Raw genomic sequence first — 10,230 nt, forward strand, 5'->3', positions numbered from 1 at the left:
AAATACGAAGGGCTAGGGAGATGGCTGAGGGGTCACGTGTGTGTTGTGCAAGCATGAAGGCCAGAGTATGATCCTCAGCAAGAAGGTAAGAAACCCGAGTGTTGCAAGGCCCGGAACCTTAGCACTGGGAGGTGGAGACAGAAGGATCCTGGGGCTTGCTGGTCAATCAGCATAGAGCTTCAGATACTGTGAGAAAACCTTTCTATAAAACCATGAGGCAGAGAGTGATAAAGTAAGATCACTGGTGGTAGCTTCATGTACATACACACAAGTATACATGCATGTGCACACACACACATACACACACACACACACACACACAATCATAATGGGAACAGAGCAAAGTAGAAAGAAAGACAGTCTATTATTCCTTGTATTAGTGAAAACTTCCACTAAGGGGTAAAAGCTATTGTACACCATACACACCCAAGTGCAGTCTCAGCACTTGGGAGTAGTAGCGATCAGAGGGAGAGGACTACCTAAGTGTTTGAGCAGCCCTGGCTACATCATGAATTCCACACCTACCATGGCTACACATAAATTAACAAACAAATAAGAAAGCAAGCAAAACACTAGAATGGAAGGGAGGATTCTGAGCCATGGAAATAGCATTCACCCTTGATGAATTTTATTACGTTCATTTTTCAGCTCCATCTCTACTCTTCAATGTTGCCACCATTTTCCTGATATGGTAAACCTCTTGATTTAAAGCAAAAGCTTTCCTTACTTCCTTTCAGGATTTTCACTTACATTATTTCCTGTTCTCCCCCATCATTTACACTGAATAATCTTGGAAGAAAAGATGTCTGCATCAAAAGGACTTTCTGCCCACCTGGTAACTGTAGGCACGTAGGTGAGGCCTCTTGCCTCAGTCATAGGCATCTTGCTCTCTGTAAAGTGAGCTGGGTAAGTTAGACACATCCCAAGGTCACATACCCCTGGTTCTGAAACTCGATGGTTCTAAAGCCTGTGGGGACAAGCACATGACCCTTCTCCAACCTCTGCTATCAGATTCTGTCCCCACTCTTCTTGTTCATCATCTGCTCTGTCCTCTACTTAACCCAGACTTGTTTGTACAGTCTCTGAATGAGCAAATCAGGCTTTTTTTTTGATGCTATTGTAAGATGCCCCTGAATATTCTCTAAGTGCTTTTCAAAGAAAACTCTGGACAGTACAGCCAGACTTCCCACATTTCCACCTTCTCCTGGGCCTTAGAAGTCGCCTAGTTTCATTGACTTCTACCAGGTGGAGATGAAGACAGAAAGCCTACAATTCATTGTGGAAGTGTTCAGTGTTGGGACCACTCCATCTTTATTACTAGTGAGGCTAAAGCCCTTGCTGCACTAGAAGGAGAGTGAGCTTGTAAACTTCCGAGTCTGCAGTGTGTTCTTTCTGTCTCCAAGGGGGTAAGGCTTCAGTGTGTGGGATGCTGACCAGTGAAGGAAGATTCTAGCAATATTCTGAAAGGGATAGATAAGAAATCAATACTAAAGTCCACGGCAGAATCCATCTATGGTTAATGGGGTAGCTACAGAAGGTGGGAGAGAGATTTCTGGATACTTCAAGGAGCAGAAGAATAAGTCAACCAGTGGAGCTGCTCCAAGCATCAATTGATGCCTTCATGCATTTTGTGTCGCTAGACTAGCATGACCAAATGCTTGTGGTTCTGGAGGCCAAATCCAAGACTGAGATACTGCCATCTGGAGGGGCCTTCTTGCTGTGTCTAATATTGTAGACCTCAGGTGGCAGAGGACAAAGGGAGAGAGAAAATTAAAGGGGTCCACACTCATTCTTCACCATGAATCCACTCCTGCAATGGTGGTCTTAATCCGGTCACCCCGTTCTTTTGCCTGAATCATTTTTTTTTATCAGGTTCTGCCTCCCAACACTGTTGTATAAGGAGTACTTCTAACACATGCTTATGGGAGTGTGCTATCATCATAGGAGTTGGTAGCTTTCAAGGAGACAGTGTAAGGGAAGGCTGTAGAAATATTTAAGAGGCAACATTAACTTGGTCAGTTAATGAAGCCAGAACTCTAAGGGAAAGTGTGATGCTCAGTAAAGAAAACATAAAGGATTCTGCCCCACCCCCACCCCATGAAGTTCAGAACTCGCCTGTGCTGTCACAGGCTTGCACAAGCAGCAATGCTGATACCCTGCTCCCACAGTGACAGAAAAGGACTTGGGACCTGTATGAAGGACGAGGGACTTGACTAGATCCAGAGCTCACTACCTTGACCTTTCACTGTTAGAGGGGGCATAAGGTAAGAAGCTACAGCTTAGGGGCTGGAGTGATGGCTCGGCTGGGAAGGTCACTTGCTGTTCTTCCAGAGGACCCCAGTTCAGTTCCTAGAACCCACATCAGGCATCTCACAACAACCACCCCATGATTGTTACCATCGATGCCTTCTTCCAACTTCTGAGGGTACCTAAATTCTTGTTCTCTCTCTCTCTCTCTCTCTCTCTCTCTCTCTCTCTCTTTCTCTCCTTCAATCCCTCCCATTTTTCTCTCTCCCTCTCTCTAATAAATCTGTAAAAATCATATTAAGAAGATATTTGGGTTTCAAATAAAAATGGAAGATACAAGAGTATACAGATGTATTTAGCAAGAGAACCAAGAACACTTGATTTCTGTGCCAGAGACTCACACTTTCCACAAAGAGCTCCCAAGGAGAAACAGTAAAAATAAATACAGCTTTTACTTTGCACTAGACGCTGTTAGGAGCATTTTAACTCCATTAGCTTATTTTGTTCTTATAACAGATGTCATGGGGAGAAAGCCGCATTATTCTCTTGGGAATTGAAGTTGATTTCATGGCAGGTGGTGGGACAGAGAGGGGAAAGTGGGCTGGTCCTTACAAACCATGGATGCATAAAAGTTACACTGGGAGACAAAACTGAGAAGAGATACAAAGTAACATGGCTAACTGGCTGGGTTCATTCATTTATTTATTTTACATTTATTGAGATGGTTAGAGGGTAAGTCTGTGCTCAACATAAAGACAAGTTATTTTAAATGGTGCTTGTGCTTCAACCCCCTCCAGTATTACCTTAGTCTTATCATTTGAACACTTGGTATTGATGGGCCTTGTTTTTTGACCTTGTACATATTTTTAAAGAGGTTTTTATTTCTTTTTATATTGCCTATGTGATGTAATTATCCCACATGAGTGCCACAACCACGGGAGCCAGAAGAGAGTTTCACATCTTTTGGAATAGAGTTACAGATGTTTGTGAGCCCCGTGTGGGTGCTAGAAACCAAATCCAGGTCTTCTGCAAGAGCAGCAAGCACTCTTAACTGATGAAGTACCTCTGTAGCTCCTGAGTAATTACTTTGTTAGCAAATGTCTACCTGAGCCTTCATTTATAGTATTGTAAAAATTCTTAGAGATGTGCAGTAGTAGACTTACTTGTACAATAGAGTGGAAAGCAGTATATTTCATGATGAATTAAAAGCTCAAGGTCATTCAGCCATTTGGAAGGAGCAAAGTGCTGGGACATTCGTACTATGCAGTGTTGTATAGTAGAGAAAATGGGTAAATTATCACTAGAACCAGTAATACAAATACAGGGCTGGAGGGATGGTTCAGTGGCTAAGAACATGTACTGCTCTTGCAGGAGACCCAAGTTTGGTACCCAGCACCATGTCAGGCAGCTCACAACTGCCTGCAGTTCTAGGGAATCCAACGCCTCTGGCCCCCGAGAGCACCAGCGTACACCATCATACACATATATGCATAATTTAAAATAAAAATAAGTTTTGAAAACAATTCAAAAATAACAGGATGAATAACGACTGAACAACAACAAAAACAGAAGTTCCAGGAGAATATTGGATTTGCATTTTATCTTTTCTAAGGTCCAATTGCCAAAGCAAGTTTTCAGGTACTTGTTGTCTAAGCCATTTGTTGCTGATTTAAGTAAAAGTCCACCCTTTTCTATGCATGCTAAAGTTGATACTTTTAAAGCAAGAAAATGAAACAGGAGAAAATTCAAGGTGGAAGATGTCTTGGTGGAGCACCAAGGGGACGTGAAGGTGGAACACATAGAAGGGTGCTGACTGTTCTCACTGTGCTGGGTGGTAAAGACATAGATCCTGTTACAAAAAATAATTAAACATAAGGGACTAGGTGGAGTGGAAAAGTCAGGTGGAAATGGCCAGATGAACACCTGGCTATCTCAGGAGCTGGGACTTGTAAATGTTCTCATTCTGGCTGAGTTCCTAGTGAGATAAGAGACCTAAGCTCTCCTTCCTCCCCCCAACCTCACCCCCCCCACCTAAATTAACGAGTGAGCTGATCCTATCAGCCATGAGCTGCCTCTGTGGGACCTGGGAAACACGCTCAGATCTCCTGGAAGTCCGGCAAGTGCTTTTGAGTACTGAGCCACTCCTCCAGTCCCAAGAGATAGAATTTTGATCTCCATTTTTCTTTATGTATACAATACTTTCCTAGGCATTAAAGGTGTAATGCCCATAATCTATTCAGTGTATCAGGCAGTGGTCATACTGAAGTGGTCTCCACTGAAGCATCCTGTTCATGAAATAGAAAGATCAATTTTAAAGGACACCCGAGCTTCCTCAGCTGCCACTGCTAATTTGTTGAACTTTTCCTTGATAATCTCTATAAATTAATTATTAACTAGCCCAAAGCAGGGTGGACTTGGGCATTACAGAGTACTTGGCCAATTTAGAATTCATTTAGTTCGAGTCATTAGAGGATTATTACCCATTTTTTTCTTCAGCCAGATGTATGATTTCATAAATGTACACAATTAGGGTTCTTTAAATTAGGCTTATGGCTTGAATGTGAAATGTCCCCTGGAAGCTCACATACTTGATTACTGGGTCCCCAGCTGGTAGCACTCATCTTTCAGGAGGTTGTATGGACACACAGCCTCACTCGTAATTGGTGGGGTATAGGGATGAAACTTGAGGGTTACGGACAGCCTCTGATTCTGTCCTGGTTGCTCTGTTTCCCAATCCAGTCAGATGGGAGTAAGCTATCTCACACGCCTGTTGCCATAACAGGCTATCTCACACTCCTGTTGCTATAACAGGCTGGTTCTGTTTCCATGTCTTTCCCACGGATGTGATGGACTTTATCCTCTGAACCATAGGCAAACCCTCCATGACTCAAGTTTGTCCTATTAGGTGTTTGCTTGTTGCCATGAGAAAAGTGACACCCATAGTAGGCTCCTTTCCATCCACCTCACATGTGTCCCAGAGTCAGGTTCTGTTGGTCTAAGGCTGACTATCAAATGCTGCTGAATATATAGTCGATGAACTTTTCCGGTCATACTTTCCAAGAAATGAATAGGAGCATGGGTGTGGCCAGTTGTAGCCCTCAGCTAGCCACTGATGTAATTATTAATCACTGTGTGCAACTGGGACCTTTCTTAGACATGTTTGTCACTAACTCCTGTTTCCAGGGATTTTACAAGTGTTCCTACTCCAGCCTCGTATCTCTTTGTTCTTTTGTAACTTTTTAAAAATTTTAACTGTACAAGTTTGCAATGCATTGACCCTCTCCATCTCATTCTCCCCACCATATCCCTTTGAAATGTCATATCTTCCTTTTCTGCTCTTTATAACCTACTAAGTTTTGTCCATATGAGCATAGGTTTAGGAACATCTACCACAGCATGGGCAACCTGTAAGAGGCCACGTTCCTAAAGAAAACTCCCTTTTCCCTCCAGTGGACATCAACAGCCAATAACTCACAGATGAGGTGTCTTCCATTCATCCTGGAATGCTGACTGGCTGAATCTATGCAGGCAGCCACAACTGCTGTGAGTTCATAAGTACAATGGCCTTGTGTTGAAGTTAAGCCCCAGCTCATCCTCCCAGCCCCATGCTCCCAGAAATAAGGCTCAGACTCAAAATATATCTACAAATATCTTGGCCATATAGCTAGGCTCTTCTCTGACTAGATATAACCTTAAATAGCCCATTGATTCTAACCTACATTCTGCCATATGGCTGGTGATCTGTGCTCAGGTACCACGCATCTGTCTTGTCACATCTTTTCAGTGAGTCTCTCCATCTCCTTCTCTCCCAGAATTCTTTCCCCTCCCACATCTCACCTTCTATTTCCTGGCTAAGCCATAGACCATGGGCATTTTAGCTGACAGGTGATACACACATACAGTACACAAGGTAATCTGTTTATAGCCTTGCTATACCAAGAAGATACTGTGTCACAACAGCTCCTCCCCATCCTGACCTGCAGCCCTTAGGACCTTTCACCCCTCTCTTTCACAGGGTTTTGGGGGTGGGGTGGCATGTCCTGTTTTGAGAGCACCCTGTGGTCATTCCACACTTGCTCTTAAGTGGAAAAAAGCATGACGTAAAACAAAAGGAGTCAGCTAGACTTTGACTGGATTTAGGGGACTTTATAGGAGAAATGAAAACGTCCTCAAGAATTCATTAAGACAAGAAGAGCATCTCCCCCCTGTCCATTTCTGTTCGCTACAAATGACTCAACTACTACATGCAAATATTACTCTATGAAAATAATCACCCACCAATGTGGGTGTGGATGTCTCCAAAGGTAAGAGGAAGTTGAAAAGTGCTCAGCTGGCTCCCCCCCAAGATAGCCTTCCGGCTTATGACAAGAGAAACACAATCGCTGGTCCAGGGACAGACATCTGCTGTACTTGCTTTGTGCCTGGCTCTCCCTCTGACCCAATTTACAGCCCCCCTGCAGCTGTCTCCTGCATTCTTTCCCACATGAAGTTATTTATCTTTCTTAACAGTCAACTCGGTTTATTCCAAGAGAATGCTGCCCCCAGCTCTGCTGATGATCTACTCCTGCACTAAATTGCCATTGTAATCAAAATTCCTAGAATAGCTTATGTGTTCCTTCTGCAGCTGCACTCACCTCTGTAGAAGCCCTTCCCAGGCCTCCTCATTGCCTTGGAGTGTCATTCCACATTGCTGGAAACCCCACCCCATCTGGCTCTCCCGCCTTTCCAGGACCCTTTTGCCTTATATCACCCCTATTGAACCACTTTCCTGGCAAATCTCCAACATAGTTCCTCTTCTGGAACCACCTACCACCTCCTCAACTCCTGTGTGGTTATTTTTTTCTTCCTCTGGTCCTTTCTTAACCCACTTCTTTAGGACACTCTCCTCTCACCTTGAAACTTGGTCAGATTTCCTACCCTAGGCACCGCCCAGTCGATATTTTGATTTTTATTTAGGTATCTATGTGCTTCATGTCCAGTTTCTTTCCATGCTTTGCTTTCTATATCACATTGCCTATGCCTTGCACAATGTCTGGCACACAATAGGAAATTCCTGGACTTTTAAATTGGCCCCTAGCTGAAGTTGAAGGTTGATGATAAATTTTCTCATGTATTATCTACAACCTATCTTCCATGCATGGCTTCATTTGTTTTCTGATTCTCGAGATACTCTGGTTCACATGCAGTTATAATGTACAATATAATAGGGTCAGAGAAATGGCAGTTAGGAGTGCCTGCTACTCTTGCAGGGGACTGGAGTTCAGTTCTGTGATGGCTAATTTTGTCAACAGACTACATTTGGAATCAGCGAAAACACAAGTTGCTGGGCACTTCTGTGAGTCAGTTTTTAAAAATCAGATTATCTGAAGCAGGAAGCCACATCTTAAATCCGGGCCCCACTTTCTGATGGCAGCCCAGATAAAATGGCACGCAAGAAGGAAGCTTTGCTTATTTGCCCGCTTGCCCCACTCTGTGTGCCATCTGTCCTGTTGCTCAGGCATCCCTTCACTGTTCAGAATTCTAACAGAGACAGAAAACCATCTTCTCTCCAGGAATCCTCCAGGACTCCAGAGCCAGGCGAGGACTGCTGAGCTACCCGGCCTTGTGGCCTGAGTAGCTGCCAGTCTAGATCTTGGCCTTTCCATTGTGAGACTGCCATTGTTGAACTACCCAGACCATATCCTGTAAGCCAGCCTAATGAATACAAAAATACACACACATTCATTCAATCAGTTCTGTTCCTTTAGAGAAGTCTGATTAATCCCAGCACCTATGATGGGCAGCTCACAATGGTCTGTAAATCCAGCTCTGGGCAATCTACTTGTTTCTTCTGATCTCTGCAGGCACTATACTCATGTGCACACATAAATGATAAAAATAATGATAATTCATATGCATACCAATTTTTATTAGTTGGCAACAGATTACATAACTACAGTACCACTACATAACTACATACCAGGATTTCAAACCTGAAATCCTGCCTCTGCCACCTGTGTAGTTGAGATTTTAGTTCTGTGCCACCCTGTCTATAACTTTATTATGTGGAGAGACTCATGTATCTCTCTAGGAGATACTCTTGGAAAGAAAGAACCTCTTGGTTAAGGAATCTCCATCAGATTGCCTATGGGGATGCATGTGGAACATTCACTTGATTGGTAAATAACACAGTCCAATTTACTATGGGCAGCACCTTCCCTAGGCAGATGGTCTTGGGTTGTACAAGAAAGCTAGCTGATCTAGGAGGAAGCCACTAAGGGACATTCCTCTGGGTTTTCTGCTTTAAGCTTCTGCTTTCAGTCTGTGTCCTGTAAGATGAAACACATTGTGTTTGGTAATGGTGTTTATCATAGAAACAGAAAATCAAGACATGCCACCGTAGTCAAATGAAGACTAGTCCCATCAGTGGCCTCTTGTGATACTTTTTATAACCAGCCACCACCTGTCCCTCCTCCCCACCTGTAACTAGCAATAATATATCTCCCAGATTTATTCTTTGACTAGTTGTAAGAATGTTGCATAAATTTTATCAAACATCATATGGAAGTTCGACATTTCCCTCCCAGCATGATTCTCTTGATAGCCACCTACGTTGTTGCTTAGAGCAGCACTTTTCTCATTCTTATTGGTGAGTAGTATTTCTGAATGTGGGTTTGGCAGTTTGACTAATCACTCACTTGTGGGATGCTTGGGTTATTTCTAGTTATTGAAAATCAATGTATATGAAAACATATATGTAGATTTTGTGCATTTTCACTTATCTTGGATAAATGCCTTAGGAAAATGTTTTCTGGGTCACGTGGTAAGCATATGTTTGATTTCCTAAAGAAATTGATGCACTTTTTAGAGTGGTTGTCCCATTTTACATTCTCAGTAGCTGCATATCAGCCTGACATCCTTGCCAATGTCTGTTGATGTCCTTAAAATTTTTAAGCCATTCTGATAATAGTATAGGATGTCTATTTTATTTATACACGGTGTGTGTGTGTGTGTGTGTGTGTGTGTGTGTGTGCATCTAGGTATGAATGACCCTGGGAGGCCATCCTAACCCTTGGAGCTGGAGTTATGAACCACATGACAATTGCGAACCACATGACATGGGAAGTGATCTCAAGTCCTCTGACAGAGTAGTCTGTGCCCCTAACCACTGAGTGATTCCCCCAGCTCCTTAGTGTATCCTACTGTAGGTTTAGTGGGTGTTTCTACAATGGTTTATGCTGCCAATCCTTTTTTCATACACTTCTTTACCATTTTTATAGCCTATTTAGTGGCAGATCTGTCTTTTCTAATTTTCCTATCCTAACTTTTTAACCACTGAGTTTTGAGAGTTGTTTATGTGTCATAGATACTGCCAGCCTCCACTCTGTTTAGATGAGCAGAAGGTCTATGGGGTTAAAAGGCTTTTTCAGCCATCGAGCTACCAAGAGAGGAAAGATTGAGTCTGCCGCCCCAGTGTTTATGCAGTCTTCACTATGGCTCACCTCAGTATCTTCCCAACTCAGCCAGCTACGTTCATTTTAGCACACACAGCCTCCCAAACCAAAGACCCCTACTCTGGGTATACATTCTTTTAACTGGGAATTGTCTGAAGTTTGTCTTCTAAAGTGTCTTGCCTGTGTTAGTCATTGTATCGCTCTACATAGTCAAGAGAGGTGGGGGTAGGACACAACACCTAAGTTTCCCTTAAGCACTGAAGGACTCTCTTCCCACAGATGTCCAGAGCCTTCAGTTTTCTCTCCTCATCAAAACTATTTAAAAAGGGTCATCTTGTTCAAATTCAAGTCCCCCTTGCCAGATTAAAATATAGCTGATGAGTAGTTATCATGAAGGTAAAGAAGCCAGTCACATGGCTGGGGAGATGGTCAGTGGGTAAAATGCTTGATGTATAAAACCCTAGGACCAAAAATCATGTTCCCAGCAACCACATAAAATCAAACATGGCATCTTGCTTCTGTAAAGCTGAGGTGTGAAGGGTGGAGAAGA

The sequence above is a fragment of the Mastomys coucha genome, unplaced genomic scaffold (genome assembly GCF_008632895.1).
Source record: "Mastomys coucha isolate ucsf_1 unplaced genomic scaffold, UCSF_Mcou_1 pScaffold3, whole genome shotgun sequence".
NCBI classification, from domain to species: Eukaryota; Metazoa; Chordata; class Mammalia; order Rodentia; family Muridae; genus Mastomys; species Mastomys coucha.